This window comes from Periplaneta americana, chromosome 14, assembly GCF_040183065.1.
Source record: "Periplaneta americana isolate PAMFEO1 chromosome 14, P.americana_PAMFEO1_priV1, whole genome shotgun sequence".
Lineage (NCBI taxonomy): Eukaryota > Metazoa > Arthropoda > Insecta > Blattodea > Blattidae > Periplaneta > Periplaneta americana.
Window position 1 is genome coordinate 662,501 of NC_091130.1, and position 17,823 is coordinate 680,323.

The 17,823-nt window shown below is 37.5% G+C and overlaps 1 protein-coding gene across 1 annotated transcript in view; it reads left to right on the forward strand.

Moving 5' to 3' along the window:
* Nucleotides 1-17,823, forward strand: part of LOC138713048 (probable G-protein coupled receptor B0563.6) — a 209,230-nt gene that overhangs the window by 27,617 nt on the left and 163,790 nt on the right. The window lies entirely within an intron of this gene.

A 17,823-nucleotide genomic window follows, 5' to 3' on the forward strand; every position in this document is an offset into this window, starting at 1 on the left:
GCTATGAATCATAGCCTACAGAAAATGTTTCTGTGTTTGTATGAAGTAATATCGGAAGCTAAATTAACCTATTTGTATAATTAATTATTATTTCATCATTGGAAAGTGTAGTTTCTCTGTATGGACATAATGTTATTACAGTAACTTCTGAGTGAATTGAGGACAGGTAAGATTAAAATAGCTTCTTATGCACAGAAAACTTGATAGGCTATTCTGTACATTCGTTTCCTGTATTTCCTAAACTAATTTTTATGGCCAAATGAGTGTCTCTGGATCAAAATGATCGAATTTTAATTATTTGGATGCAATTTAAATTAAGTAGCATAATAAACGATTTATCCTTCTATCAAACACGAATGTTCCCTGGATCAAACGTCCTATTTTAATTATATAATTACTTTATATTTATTTCTAACGGGTGCAGGGGAGCGCACGGGTATGGCTAGTATTATATAAAAAGTGTGTTGATAACGGATGTAACTTACATAAACATTATTTTAAGAAATACAGAAAACGAATACACAGAATAGCCTATAAAGTTTTCTGTGCATAAGAAGCTATTTTAATCTTACCTGTCCTCAATTCACTCAGAAGTTACTGTAATAACATTATAGCAATATGTCCATCCAGAGAAACTACACTTTCCAATGATGAAATAATAATTAATTACTCAAATCGGTTAATTTAGCTTCCGATATTACTTCATACAAACACAGAAACATTCTCTGTAGGCTATGATTCATAGCTTTCGATTGTTGATGTCCAAGGCCCCTTATAGACGAATTCATTTGTTTATTTCATTACACGGCCTTAGATAGCAGTTATTTTAATTTTGAAACTCATTTATCTCATTAAATATCAGTCCTATCAAAATTTTTCAAAGAACAAAACGTATCGGAAACGATTTTTAAAGAAATGTTTGTTATGTAACATTTTTCACATAAATCAATAATAAGCGAGATATTTCCATTTGTTTAATTCAGACCCCATCATAACCCCCCTTTTAAATAATGTAGTTTGAATGCCATATTGCCTAAAATGTAAGTTACAACGAACTTAATTTATATTCCAACTTTCATCGAAATCGGTTTAGCCATTATCGCGTGAAAAGGTAACAAACATACAGACAGACAGACATACAAACAAAAATTTCAAAAAAGCGATTTTCGGTTTTAGGGTGGTTAATTATATGGTTATGGTTATGTTAGGACCAATAATGTTTTTGGGAAAATCGAAAATTACCAGAAAAATTTCGGCTACAGATTTATTATTAGTATAGAATGAAGGGCATACATTTCCTGGATTAAAATAAAATAATTTTATTGAAAATGAGGGTGGTAAAGAAACAATGCAGCCCTACTTTTCCGCATTAGAATACTTTGCTGCACTATTTTTATAAATGATATTTTACACAATATTAATGCAATCAGGTTACAGCAACTCAAATTTATCCAGCATTTTAACATTCAATAAATAGACAATAATATGAAAGATTTCATTGATTTATATTTTTCTAGGAAATACGCCCACGTAACATTTTCTGTAATCGTAGTTATCCTCATATTCTTGGACGACACTATGAAAAACTGATAGGTATGCTCTCTCATATAATTGTCTAGATATTTGAAGGAGCAGTTGGCTACTTCAGCGATATCGTGTGTAGTTCCGATCATTTACTATTCGTCGCATAACTATCCATAATAATTTCCGGTATTTTTCCTAATCTTCAAACAAACTTGAAGCAAAGGAAATTGTTAAATTACATGACGTTTGGCTTAGACTAAACAAAAGTAATCTGGCCATGGGATGGTAACAAACTAACAAAAGCTCGTCTATTCGCGTTTTCTAGCAATGTGCAATTTTAAACCAAATATTATAACATTATTTACTATGTACTTTTATATTTTAATATTATCGTAATATCAGAAAGAGTATGAAACCTTCACTTATAAATGCTCAATGCAAAACTCGTGTCATACGCAATCCACGGTAAAAATTGGGTTGTAACCAGTGACACTCATATATGCAATGGGTGCTTTTTTACGTTAGTACTGCAATATTCTATCAACTGTTCTCTGTTGTAACACGCGAATTAGGCCTACAATATGACTTTCTTGTAATTTGAAGGCATCTATACGTTATCCTGTATATTACACTCAAGGGAAAATTAACAGTGCAGAATTAAATAGAGTAGACTAGAATAACTGCAAAATATGTCCTTCGGCGTACAAATTGATGTTGTAAGAAGGATATAATCCTAAGCCACAAAGACAATCTTTCACAAGAGAGCGTATTGAAGGTTTAGAGTTCAGTGTCTTACCATTAGGTGCGGTAGGCTCCTAATTTCTTCAGCGTATATTTCAGTTATTTCTTGAGCATATTTATAAATATTTTTCCAGTACTTTCCACATATTATACGTAAGAAATGAACTTGCACAAAAAAGTGTATTCGTTAAAAATGTGGCTTTAGACTATCTCAGTCTTACCTCTCCAATTTTTCAAATTCAAATTCAAATTGATTTACAATTTACATTTGAATTGAATACATATGAATAGATACCCGAAATGAGCATAGTGTTCGTGCTCGGGTACAGTCCAGTAGTCTACATAAATTTTACAGGGTTCAAATAATAATGCTGATGATATAAATAATAGTAATAATAATAATAATAATAATAGAATAATCGTGACAGAAATGATACAAAGATTGTAATACAAAATAATTCATTAATAATAATAATAATAATAATAATAATAATAATAATAATAGAATAATCGTGACTGAAATGATACAAAGATTGTAATACAAAATAATTCATTAATAATAATAATAATAATAATAATAATAGTAATAATAATAATAATAATAGAATAATCGTGATAGAAATGATACAAAGATTGTAATACAAAATAATTCATTAATAATAATAATAATAATAATAATAATATAATCGTGACAGAAATGATACAAAGATTGTAATACAAAATAATTCATTAATAATAATAATAATAATAATAATAATAGTAATAATAATAATAATAGTGATAAAACAAAAATATTTACAATAATAAAATAAATACTAAGACGGATAAAATAAAATATAAAACCACTAGCCAGAGTTAACACAACTTAAATAAGCATATAATAACCGGAAAAAATGCCAAACTCGAAAATCAACAGAAATTTCATTGTATCGCAGACGACAGCAACCGCCGTATTGACATTGTGTTGTGCATTAATGGAAGTAGTCTATAAAATTTCATAGACGCTTCGTGCCAATAAGTAAGCAATGTTCTTATATCCTCAGGATTCTCGACCTGAATTGAGAGAAAGACAGTAACATTGTTGAAGTTGAGTTGATCCTTTGCTTCCCTGTCTGTACATTCTTTGATGAGGGATGGAAGTCAACAAAGAACTTGGGTTTTGTAACTGAAAAAATTTATAAAATGTGATCGAGAATAAGTTTATAAACGTTAACCTAAAATAATTAATATTTCAATAGCTGAGTAACGTGGTTGGTGTCAATGTATGTCTGAAAACTAGACATAGAAAAAATGTAAGTGCCAATATCGTTTAAAATTATATAAAAAAAAGAAAAAATAATTGAAACTTTGTTCTGCCTCAAACCACAAAGAAAAATTATAACTTATATCTTTGTATTTTATGTAGCCTTCTTACTGCTATAGATATGCAGAATCTACGATATTACATTACTAGTAGCACAAGATAGCTCTCTTTTCTATGATTTTTCTCTTTGGTGCATACATATTTTCTGTGTGCAGTCCTCAACCCTCTTAGTTACGTAAAGTGTTAAATTATAAATACGCATTCTATCGAAACATATTTACTTTCAATTTAATCGCAAGATAAAATTTTAAGCTTTCCATCTTATATTTGGTCTAAATGTAACCAAAATTTTATAAGTTGTACGTGGTATTTCAATTATTATTATTAGTTACAAGTATTTTATTATTTTGTTCTTATTTTTAAGTGAAAAGAGCTGTTGTGAAGAAGACTATTCCTATCCTGCTATCATCGAGTTCACGTAATGGTGAGCTAAGTGGAATGATTTTCATTGTTTAATGAAGAAATGAAATGAAAAAGGAAGCTAGTATAATTAGAAGATTATGGGAGGCAGATAAAGAGAAACAAAATGTAGAGCAGGGAAAGAATAACGATGTGAAAAGGGAGCAGAAGAATCATTGAAAGTGCAAATGTGAGCCGAGGATGAGAAATAGCAGTAGCAAAAGCAAGCAGATAAATATATGTAAGGGGTATGCATACCGGGCCAGTAGGAGGAGCATGCGCAGTAGCGAAAGTTATGGTGCAGAAATACCATAATAATCAGAAAGAAAACACGTCACATGCATGTAGAGAACTAAAGTCGGAGAAGCAGAAAAGGCGCAATTTTCAGTAAATAGAAGAAGAGAAGGAGGAAGAAAAACAAAAGCACCGTAGCATAATGGGCGCAATATTCATTAAGAGGAAGAAGAGGAGGAGGAAGAAAAGCAAAATCGTCGGAGGATAAAACTCGCAATATTCAGTAAGAGGAAGAAGAGAAGGAGGAAGAAACGCAAAAGCGTCGGAGGATAAAGGGCGCAATATTCAGTAAGAGGAAGAAGAGAAGGAGGAAGAAACGCAAAAGCGTACGAGGATAATGGGCGCAATATTCAATAAGAGGAAGAAGAGAAGGAGGAAGAAACGCAAAAGCGTAGGAGGATAATGGGCGCAATATTCAGTAAGAGGAAGAAGAGAAGGAGGAAGAAACGCAAAAGCGTACGAGGATAATGGGCGCAATATTCAATAAGAGGAAGAAGAGAAGGAGGAAGAAACGCAAAAGCGTAGGAGGATAATGGGCGCAATATTCAGTAAGAGGAAGAAGAGAAGGAGGAAGAAACGCAAAAGCGTACGAGGATAATGGGCGCAATATTCAATAAGAGGAAGAAGAGAAGGAGGAAGAAACGCAAAAGCGTAGGAGGATAATGGGCGCAATATTCAGTAAGAGGAAGAAGAGAAGGAGGAAGAAACGCAAAAGCGTAGGAGGATAATGGGCGCAATATTCAGTAAGAGGAAGAAGAGAAGGAGGAAGAAACGCAAAAGCGTACGAGGATAATGGGCGCAATATTCAATAAGAGGAAGAAGAGAAGGAGGAAGAAACGCAAAAGCGTAGGAGGATAATGGGCGCAATATTCAGTAAGAGGAAGAAGAGAAGGAGGAAGAAACGCAAAAGCGTACGAGGATAATGGGCGCAATATTCAATAAGAGGAAGAAGAGAAGGAGGAAGAAACGCAAAAGCGTAGGAGGATAATGGGCGCAATATTCAGTAAGAGGAAGAAGAGAAGGAGGAAGAAACGCAAAAGCGTAGGAGGATAATGGGCGCAATATTCAGTAAGAGGAAGAAGAGAAGGAGGAAGAAACGCAAAAGCGTACGAGGATAATGGGCGCAATATTCAATAAGAGGAAGAAGAGAAGGAGGAAGAAACGCAAAAGCGTAGGAGGATAATGGGCGCAATATTCAGTAAGAGGAAGAAGAGAAGGAGGAAGAAACGCAAAAGCGTACGAGGATAATGGGCGCAATATTCAGTAAGAGCAAAAAGGGAAAAAAAAGCAAAAGCGTCGGAGGATAAAGGGCGCAATATTCAGTAAGAGGAAGAAGAGAAGGAGGAAGAAACGCAAAAGCGTAGGAGGATAATGGGCGCAATATTCAGTAAGAGCAAAAAGGGGAAAAAAAGCAAAAGCGTCGAAGGATAAAGGGCGCAATATTCAGTAAGAGGAAGAAGAGAAGGAGGAAGAAACGCAAAAGCGTCGGAGGATAAAGGGCGCAATATTCAATAAGAGGAAGAAGAGAAGGAGGGAGAAACGCAAAAGCGTAGGAGGATAATGGGCGCAATATTCAGTAAGAGGAAGAAGAGAAGGAGGAAGAAACGCAAAAGCGTAGGAGGATAATGGGCGCAATATTCAGTAAGAGCAAAAAGGGGAAAAAAAAGCAAAAGCGTCGGAGGATAAAGGGCGCAATATTCAGTAAGAGGAAGAAGAGAAGGAGGAAGAAATGCAAAAGCGTAGGAGGAAAAAGAGTGCAATATTCAGTAAGAGGAAGAAGAGAAGCGCGATGAAAAGGAAAAGCATCGCAGGATAAATGGCGCAATATTCGGTAAGATGAAGACCAGAAGGAGGAAGAACAGCAAAACCATCAGAGAATAAAGGGCGCAATGATCAGCAAGAGATAGACCTGAAGGAGGCGGACATGAAAGAGCTGCGGAGCATAAAGGGCAATGCTCAGCCAGAGATAGAACCTAAGCAGGCGGACAAGGAAAAGCGGCGGAGCATATAGGGCAATGCTCAGCCAGAGATAGAACCTAAGCAGGCGGACAAGGAAAAGCGGCGGAGCATAAAGGGCAATGCTCAGCCAGAGATAGAACCTAAGCAGGCGGACAAGGAAAAGCGGCGGAGCATAAAGGGCAATGCTCAGCCAGAGATAGAACCTAAGGAGGCGGACAAGGAAAAGCGGCGGAGCATAAAGGGCAATGCTCAGCCAGAGATAGAACCTAAGCAGGCGGACAAGGAAAAGCGGCGGAGCATATAGGGCAATGCTCAGCCAGAGATAGAACCTAAGGAGGCGGACAAGGAAAAGCGGCGGAGCATATAGGGCAATGCTCAGCCAGAGATAGACCCTAAGCAGGCGGACAAGGAAAAGCGGCGGAGCATATAGGGCAATGCTCAGCCAGAGATAGAACCTAAGCAGGCGGACAAGGAAAAGCGGCGGAGCATAAAGGGCAATGCTCAGCCAGAGATAGAACCTAAGCAGGCGGACAAGGAAAAGCGGCGGAGCATAAAGGGCAATGCTCAGCCAGAGATAGAACCTAAGGAGGCGGACAAGGAAAAGCGGCGGAGCATAAAGGGCAATGCTCAGCCAGAGATAGAAAATTAAGGAGGCGGACAAGGAAAAGCGGCAGAGCATATAGGGCAATGCTCAGCCAGAGATAGAACCTAAGGAGGTGGACAAGGAAAAGCGGCGGAGCATATAGGGCAATGCTCAGCCAGAGATAGAACCTAAGCAGGCGGACAAGGAAAAGCGGCGGAGCATAAAGGGCAATGTTCAGCCAGAGATTGAACCTAAGGAGGCGGACAAGGAAAAGCGGCGGAGCATAAAGGGCAATGCTCAGCCAGAGATAGAACCTAAGGAGGCGGACAAGGAAAAGCGGCGGAGCATATAGGGCAATGCTCAGCCAGAGATAGAACCTAAGGAGGCGGACAAGGAAAAGCGGCGGAGCATAAAGGGCAATGCTCAGCCAGAGATAGAACCTAAGGAGGCGGAAAAGGAAAAGCGGCGGAGCATATAGGGCAATGCTCAGCCAGAGATAGAACCTAAGGAGGCGGACAAGGAAAAGCGGCGGAGCATATAGGGCAATGCTCAGCCAGAGATTGAACCTAAGCAGGCGGACAAGAAAAAGCGGCGGAGCATAAAGGGCAATGCTCAGCCAGAGATAGAACCTAAGCAGGCGGACAAGGAAAAGCGGCGGAGCATATAGGGCAATGCTCAGCCAGAGATAGAACCTAAGGAGGCGGACAAGGAAAAGCGGCGGAGCATATAGGGCAATGCTCAGCCAGAGATAGAACCTAAGGAGGCGGACAAGGAAAAGCGGCGGAGCATAAAGGGCAATGCTCAGCCAGAGATAGAACCTAAGGAGGCGGACAAGGAAAAGCGGCGGAGCATATAGGGCAATGCTCAGCCAGAGATAGAACCTAAGGAGGCGGACAAGGAAAAGCGGCGGAGCATAAAGGGCAATGCTCAGCCAGAGATAGAACCTAAGGAGGCGGACAAGGAAAAGCGGCGGAGCATATAGGGCAATGCTCAGCCAGAGATAGAACCTAAGCAGGCGGACAAGGAAAAGAGGCGGAGCATAAAGGGCAATGCTCAGCCAGAGATTGAACCTAAGCAGGCGGACAAGGAAAAGCGGCGGAGCATATAGGGCAATGCTCAGCCAGAGATAGAACCTAAGGAGGCGGACAAGGAAAAGCGGCGGAGCATATAGGGCAATGCTCAGCCAGAGATAGAACCTAAGCAGGCGGACAAGGAAAAGAGGCGGAGCATAAAGGGCAATGCTCAGCCAGAGATAGAACCTAAGGAGGCGGACAAGGAAAAGCGGCGGAGCATATAGGGCAATGCTCAGCCAGAGATAGAACCTAAGCAGGCGGACAAGAAAAAGCGGCGGAGCATAAAGGGCAATGCTCAGCCAGAGATAGAACCTAAGCAGGCGGACAAGGAAAAGCGGCGGAGCATATAGGGCAATGCTCAGCCAGAGATAGAACCTAAGGAGGCGGACAAGGAAAAGCGGCGGAGCAGAAAGGGCAATGCTCAGCCAGAGATAGAACCTATGGAGGCGGACAAGGAAAAGCGGCGGAGTATAAAGGGCAATGCTCAGCCAGAGATAGAACCTAAGGAGGCGGACAAGGAAAAGCGGCGGAGCAGAAAGGGCAATGCTCAGCCAGAGATAGAATCTATGGAGGCGGACAAGGAAAAGCGGCGGAGTATAAAGGGCAATGCTCAGCCAGAGATAGAACCTAAGGAGGCGGACAAGGAAAAGCGGCGGAGCAGAAAGGGCAATGCTCAGCCAGAGATAGAACCTATGGAGGCGGACAAGGAAAAGCGGCGGAGTATAAAGGGCAATGCTCAGCCAGAGATAGAACCTAAGGAGGCGGACAAGGAAAAGCGGCGGAGCATAAAGGGCAATGCTCAGCCAGAGATAGAACCTAAGGAGGCGGACAAGGAAAAGCGGCGGAGCAGAAAGGGCAATGCTCAGCCAGAGATAGAACCTATGGAAGCGGACAAGGAAAAGCGGCGGAGTATAAAGGGCAATGCTCAGCCAGAGATAGAACCTAAGCAGGCGGACAAGGAAAAGCGGCGGAACTAAAAAGCGGCAATTCATATTAAGTGATAGTCCTGAAGGATGCGGACAAGGAAAAGCGGCGGAGTATAAAGGGCGATGCTCAGCCAGAGATGGACATGAAGGAGGCGGACAAGCTAAAGTAGTGGAGTTAAGGCGGCAATTCTTATTGAGTGATAAACCTGAAAGAGGTAAAGAACCAAAAGCGGCGTAGCAGAAAGTTTACAATTAAAATTATGTCTTTGTGTTCTCATTGTAAAATATGTAATTATTTTCCTATTGTGAATTATTGTTTTATTATATTTAATAGAGTAGAATTTGTGGACTTCATAATGTTTTGCTTATTTATATTCACTGTAGAACCATTATTATATCACATTGAATCAAGATAATTTGTGTTTGTAAAATTTATATGGATTAAAATGTAAACTGAAAGACGACTAATTCTTAGTCGAAAAAGTTTTGTCTAAACAAATATAAAAATATATAGTATGATGATTATTTAGGCTGTTGATGATTTATGGTATGTTATACACTGAATCGTTCCGAAGGCACTACTTGCAGAACTAAATAAATATTGGAAAATGCAAGCATATCAGTAGAGACTCGAATTTAAATATTTAAAACCCATTTTCTCAAAAGTAACTTAAGTGCAATTACAGCCCTTTACTTATGACCCCCTCAATTTAAATGCACTCTCTATATTGTATGTTAACACCAATAATTAATATGCTAAATAAAGTAGACATTACATAACGAACATAGCCGCCTGAAAAGTTGAGTTAAAAAAAAATGTTACTACTCTACTATATTTTGATAAATTCCATAAAAGTGATGATCAAACTGAAAATCGTAATATCGTATTTCCATACAACATAAATGGATACACTACTTTTCTCTCCTCCTATACCTAGTAAAATGATTTGTTTACATATTGCACTAGTAACATCAAACTCCTGTAATGGAAGGGGGCAACAGTGTTTCCGAGTATAGCCAGGTTAATGTTAAAAATGTTGGTAAAAATAAAGTGATGTCCCTGTATATATATATATATATATATATATATATATATATATATATATATTGTAAAAACTGAATCCTTACAGTAATAAAAAAAATCCTGTTATATCAAACGTGTAAAAGGTTGACTAAATTATGTCCAACAACTTAGTAAATACGACCTATTACATAGCACCACCTGGAATTTCTGAGTAACAGACATAGTTTATATGCATAATAGTTTTGTACATATGTCCCTTTGTATTTGTATACACAAAATATAAGTATAATAATACATTTTTGAGTTATATTAAGCAAAGGAGTCATTATTTTATTAATTATGTCCAACGGATTTAGTAAATAATCGTTATGATGACTTTACTGTAATATGCATGAAAAGGTTGATCATGTGCCCACAGGGTCGTATTCGACCCACGGTTAAATGGGCACTAATGATTATGTAAGCGGAGATTTTTCATTGTTATTCTCTTACTATGACTAAAAGAAGCGACATTTGTGACAATGAAGACTTTTTTCAAAAATAAAAGTTACGGGCATATATGGGTTAATCAGTATTAATGTTATGGCAAAGCAAATGTGACACTGGCGTTGTTTTGCAGTCTGTATTAACACAGGATAAGCAATACAAGTGCAGCTGTTGAGGCTGTCAATGTGTAATTTAGGTAGTCTAGCCGGCCAAAAATCATTTCTCGAAAACTAATCGCTCAATTTGGAATGTAGCTTCAATTACTGACAGATTTAATAATGAAAAATGAAAATAGCAAGTAATTTTACAAAAAGTAAAATTAGCAATATTGTAATAAATTTTTCGATTTGAGTGAAAAAATAAATTAATGTTCATAATGTGGAATGCGCTTAAAATTGGAAGAGTAAGACGAAGGAATACTGCCACATATCTTACTCGTTCAGAAATCAGATGCATCCCCATCAGAATCTGCATCCTGGCTGCTAGTCTCTCCTTCGACAGCACCGGGTAATGGAGGCTCGGAGAGTTACTGCAGAACTTCTCTTCAAATTGGCCGCGATTTTCTTTCCTTAATTTCTTTAAGCTGGTGATGTGAGGGTCCAAGGAAATAAGTAGCCTGACTAAAAGTTCGATATTTGTGTCTTTTCTTGATGTTTTTGTTGTGAAGACTTTTCTGAAAAGTCTATTATCTTTGTTCGCAGTTTGCTGGGCTTCCTCAGATAGTTTACCAATAGGTATAATAGTGTCCTATGACCTGCTCATGAGCCAAGAGTTTGTGAAGGATTGCAGGCATATATAACACTATTTGTACAGACTCAGAAACAAAATTTGGGCCGCCTGAACTTTGTTTCTTAGTCTGTACATGCATAAATATGTAAATCCCTTTTCTCCCTTGCATAGATGTCAAATACTCGTTTATCAAGTGCAAACCCGCACGAAAAGATTTCTCATATTATATTATGGATTTTTATTTATTCCCGTAATGTATGCAGAAGTGAAAACTTCCCTTAAATAGTAATATGCGTTACAAGAGCGGTATGTTGAAGTTTTCATGTTCGAGGAAAAGTTTGAAAAAGCGAAACGTAGTTGAGCTTTTTTAATTTCCGAGAATTGAAAGAAAACATACCGCTCGTGTATCGTACATTATTTTGTGCGAAGATCGTTTATTATATACCTGAAAGAAGAATTTCTAATTAGTTGCAATGAAATCTCCATCTTGGTTTCTCTTCAATGACGGCAAATTTGCAAACCAAAATATCTATCTTCAACATTGTTGCTTTAAAATGTTTTCTGTGTTTACTATACTCCAGCAGGCCGTGATATACGTCTGCCTTTTTTTTCCCCAGTCTATGATGAGTCTGGAATCTTGTTGACTTTTTCACGGTTTCCTTAATGTTACTTGCATCACGAATGCAGTAACTTTAGTGGAGTTGTAGAGTTTACTTAATTTTTGCAAATATTTAAGAACAATAATTAACAGTGCAATTTAGGTGAAATTGCAGTGGTAAGTTTCCAATTTATAATTATTACTATATTAAACGTCTCTAAAAATAATGTTAAAAGCCTAAAGCAGTAAAATCAATATGTCACTTAAGCGGTAAGAAGAGGGAAATTGTTGTGTGTGTTAGGTTGGGAATACTGAATGTGGAAGTTTAGACTTTCCGCGGATTGGTTTTGTGCGGAAACCAAGCAAATACGCACGATCTCGCACAAAATATTTTTACGTCATTTCCATCGTTTTGATTGCTACTGTTTTGCTTTGGCAAGTCAACAAGTAGTCCCCTTCCTGTCTTCAGTGTTTCGCACTAAATAGTACGGTGGATCTGAATTAACTCTTACAAGATTTTGCATTTCCCCTTAATTCTTTATATTGATTAGAGGCCAACTGTAAACCAGTAATCAAAGCAAGATCCTTATTACGTGACATTTTTGGTCGTTCCTGCTAAACAATTTTCATATTTTTTTAATTAATTTTTTTTTCGCACGATGAAGTGATTTAAGTGAAAGCTTTCCTCTTTTCTCAGAAGCACTGAAACTCATCTGGGCAGAAAGCTTTTCTTCTGGCGACCTTTGTTCGAAAAGTGAATTACTTTTTCTCGTTTTCATCTTTCGTTCGGTTCTCCGAAAAGTTTAAGTGGACGTCCTCGAATGCTTGTACCGGCAGACTCAAATTGGAATTGTTTTGTGGTAGATGTCTAAGCATTATGTATTTCTCAGACTGTTCATCTTGGCTCAAGCATAGCGCAGTCTATTTTAAGGAAAGTTTCTGACGACGTTTTGCTCAGAAGATCATAAAGAATATCTCTACAAAATTTTATCGACGTGATAGAGGGCTACACATAATATAATAAGCTAGAATTTCGATTCTCTGCACATGTTTATTCGAACACCTATTCTAGACAATAAGATAATAATTTTTAGCAAAAGAACTAATTTATTCAGTTTCTGTCAGATGCGTTTCCAATTCACTGCGGGCTAAAGAAAGGAGATGCACTATCACCTTTACTTTGCTGTAGAGTATGCCATTAGGAAAGTCCAGGATAACAGAGAGGGTTTGGAATTGAACGGGTTACATCAGCTGCTTGTCTATGCGGATGACGTGAATATGTTAGGAGAAAATCCACAAACGATTAGGGAAAACACGGGAATTTTACTGGAAGCAAGTAAAGAGATAAGTTTGGAAGTAAATCCCGAAAAGACAAAGTATATGATTATGTCTCGTGACGAGAATATTGTACGAAATGGAAATATAAAAATTGGAAATTTATCTTTTGAAGAGGTGGAGAAGTTCAAATATCTTGGAGCAACAGTAACAAATATAAATGATACTCGGGAGGAAATTAAACACAGAATAAATGTGAGAAATACCTGTTATTATTCGGTTGAGAAGCTTTTATCATCCAGTCTGCTGTCAAAAAATTTGAAAGTTAGAATTTATAAAACAGTTATATTACCGGTTGTTCTTTATGGTTGTGAAACTTGGACTCTCACTTTGAGAGAGGAACATAGGTTAAGGGTGTTTGAGAATAAGGTGCTTAGGAAAATATTTGGAACTAAGAGGGATGAAGTTACAGGAGAATGGAGAAAGTTACACAACACAGAACTGCACGCATTGTATTCTTCACCTGACATAATTAGGAACATTAAATCCAGACGTTTGAGATGGGCAGGGCATGTAGCACGTATAGGCGAATCCAGACCGGAGGGAAAAAGACCTTTAGGGAGACCGAGACGTAGGTGGGAGGATAATATTAAAATGGATTTGAGGGAGGTGGGATATGATGATAGAGAATGGATTAATCTTGCTCAGGATAGGACCAATGGCGAGCTTATGTGAGGGCGGCAATGAACCTCCGGGTTCCTTAAAAGCCAGTAAGAACTAATTTATGTCCACACTGTATATTGGAGAAAAATACTATTATTAACTTCCTCAGTTTGCACTTCCAAACACAAACTGCGCGCCCGCCTCTGCAGCGTAAATGATCCTTACCGCAGACTTTCGCTCTGTTGTGAGGTCCCCTGCCAGATGTAGGCATCCACCTACACTTGGATGTTATATTGTGGATTGTTGTAAAAAAAAGTCTATATAAGAATGTAGGACTAAAGACAGAGGTGTGAAAAATGATTTTTGGCCGGCTAGCTTCTTGAAATTACACACTTGAGGGAGCGGAGAAAGCAACGATTCGGCAAGACGAAAAAATGTTCCTACGTGACTAGACTCCGATCGCTGTCATTACGTGAGTTCGACTCCCGGGGGGTCAGCAGAGATTGCTTCTCTACGTTTCTCCAGAATTTGTCTAAACTGACGACCTTCTTGTAGTCCATTATCGTCAGTCTCGTCTGCGCGCTTCTGGTGTCGAGGGAACGTTCCGCCTCTGTAATAAAATGAATTGGATCATTTCGCCCGCTCCCGGGACGCTGCTCTGCAACTTGTGGTCCGCGTGTCACGGCAGGTCGAGAGCCTTACGCCACAAATTGACTCCAACTCTGAGGCTACGTGCAGCGACCTTGAGCCGCGCCTGGGATGTTACGTCAGACTGCGAGCTTGCTGTGAAAACCAATCGTCCGCAGTTTGTCTCCCAATATATTTATTTGTATCGGCATTTTCAGCACAATTTTCTGTTGTACTGTTCATAGGAGCTGTCGTGTGACAACCCACCTCAGACTTCTACAAGCTGCTGTTTACCTCAGGTCTGGTTAGAATATAATTACAGTTGAAAAAGTGGATCGCAAAGCGTCCTAAGTTTTTTTTTAACTTGCTTTATTCACGTTTAGATTTATTCCTTTCAAGCCTATATATAGTATTAGTAGTAGTAGTATTTATTTATTTAACCTGGTACAGATAAGGCCGTCAGACCTTCTCTGCCCCTCTACCAGGGGATTAAAGTATAATATGAAGAATAAAATTACAATTAATATTAAATTTAAAATTACAATTACAATAAAAATCAAAGTACGAAAAGATTACCTGACTAATTAAAGCTAGATAATTTATCAACAGTAATCTCAGTAGAGGTTTTGATTTATCTAGAGAAAATCAAAACTCGAGTGGGATTTAATTGACTATTACACGATTAGAAGAAAGTAGGCTATATAAAGATTAGAAGTAACAAAGTGTAGAATAAAATATTAATTGGCTTACGAAAATACAACTGTCTTCAAATGTATTATTGTACCATCTCAACATTACGCTAGATGGCAGTAGTGTTTTATGATGATGTCTTCTTGTTACCGGTATCAGTTGTGCCAACTATGGAATCATCATTGAACTCTGTGGACTTTTACTAGTCAAGAAGGCTTTGTTGATTCAGTTTCATTTTTGTTAAAACATTTGCATTCCACTTCAATCATCCGGATCCCAGTAATCAACGTCACTTGACAGATGATTTTCAATAAATCTTAGTATTAAACAATCTCTGATACGTGACTATCCATAATATCATATAGCAGAAGCTATAACAAACATAACCTAAATAATATAGACAAGTGTTAGAAAAGTTTTAATTAGGGATGACGAAATAAACAAGAAACGTTTTAATTAACGATGATGAAATTAAAAATAAACATGGATAATTTTAAAGGAAACAGTTATTGAAAGTACAATTTTCAAATTTAAATGTTTTGGTGGTTGGTGGTTCAGTTGATGTTATATTGGACGTGTGCGTAAAAGAAGTGAACTCGTTGGTGTACATGATGTATCCCTCAACTCATTCAGGATTTCCGAATGGTGCTCTTCATATATGACCAGTGATCTTTATTAATTCTTGTCCGTGAATGCCAATGCGAGTCATATTTGAAAGTGCTGTGCATCGACTGGAGTGGTTTGTAATTTTCTGTTTTTTGACGGCCAGACCAGATGCAGTTTGAAATGTTTACAAACAAAGAAACAAATGCTAGGGTAGTGATAAAAATAAACAAATGCTAGGGACGCGATAAAATTGTACGATAAGCGGCCATGATTGGTTGAAAGACGTCCTTTCGTACCGTTTTATTGGTCGAAAGTAGTGTGACGTAGTAAAAGTGTAATAGTCATAGAAAAACAAAGAATATTTTATATTTACTGAATTACAAATTAAACCTAGAATAACAAAATTATATAGTGATGAAATTACTGGATATTGAAATATTTTGTGATAGATTAAGGAAACTATTTACAAGAAATCAATTACTGACCAAGTGCCTAGTAAGTTTGCGTTTGAATTCAATTTTATTTCGACAGTCCCTGATGCTAGCAGGTAGCGAATTCCATACTCTTGGCAGGGCTATTGTGAAAGAGGATGAGTATGAGGAGGTGCGATGGGATGGTATTGTTAGTATTGTTTCATGGCGAGAGCGTGTGTTCAGATTGTAGTGGGAAGAAAGGTAAGTGAAGCGAGACGACAGGTACGAAGGAATAGAAGAGTTCAAGATTTCGAAGAGAAATGTAATGTAAATGTAAATTTCTTTTCTTATCTAGTTTAAGCCAACCTATTGCTTCCAGGGATGGGGTAATATCATATTTACGAACATTGCTTACAAAACGTACTTACAAGTTATGAGCACGTTGAAGTTTCGTTTTGTTGTCGCTGGAGAGGTCAGTCAGTAAAATGTCAGCATAGTCAAAATAGGGAAATACAAGCGTCTGCACAAGGGACTTTTTAAGCAAGAGAGGAGATGAACATTATTTATCCTTTTTAGCACATGGATATATATATATATATATATATATATATATATATATATATATATTCGATCTGGTTGGCGAGTTGGTATAGCGCTGGTCTTCTATGCCCAAGGTTGCGGGTTCGATCCCGGGCCAGGTCAATGGCATTTAAGTGTGCTTAAATGCGACAGGCTCATGTCAGTAGATTTACTGGCATGTAAAAGAACTCCTGCGGGACAAAATTCCGGCACATCCGGCGACGCTGATATAACCTCTGCAGTTGCGAGCGTCGTTAAATAAAACATAACATTATGTATACACACAGTTTTATATATATATATATATATATATATATATATATATATATATATACAACTGTGTAAGTTTATTTAACAAATTAAATGGATTTAGTTGCAATGCTTGAATTGATTCCATTTTATATCCCCTTAAGATCTATGTAGAAGACGTTTCTTGTTTAACATACCAAGACTGAAAAACGTATTTCATATCAATTCACTGTTTTTTTGAATGTCAAAGAACTCGTTAATTTAGGAAATTGACCTAATTTACGGTACAGAAAAGTTATTCAGAAACCAAATTAAAGAAAATTATCTACATCATGCGCGTCATATATTTTTTCTTAAAATATATAACTTTTTCCTTGTTTTGGTCCTGCTAGAATTAAGTCTCCGGCAATTAAATTATAGATTTGTTAAATTTCTGATGTTTTGAATAGTAGGCTATTAATTATAAATCATATCTCTTTCACGTTTTCTTTTGTTTTTCATTTCTGTTGTTAATGAGTTTCATATTATTACTTCATAACTTCCGCCCATGTATATCATTATCAATAAGTTATAACTTAAGTTAAATTGTTCAGGTATATTTACGTGAAGAAGGTGCTTTGATGGACATCTAGCCTTGTATTTTCCTATAAATCATAATAAATAAGTTACACGTTGTAATTATTTCTCTAATCTAAGAACGTCTTCACAATATGTTGTGTGATTTAAGTCATTCATGATCGATTCTCTACATACGCTGTTTGCTGCTCTGATCGCAGACTTAAAATTCTGTTTTATTTCAGTTCTGCTCCTCAGTTATCCCACAGTGTAAGTCCTTCACTTGTTTTACACCCCCTGGATGACAGGACGTCAATATATCCTCTGAAATCTCAGATTATCTTCATTTGACTTGTCTCTGTGTGAGGAATGCGTGCTTTCCACATGATTCCTTGAAGGCGCCAGAAGAATTTATTTTGTTGCCGTCATCTCTTCCAAAGTAACCCAACGAGTCTGTCCACACTCGC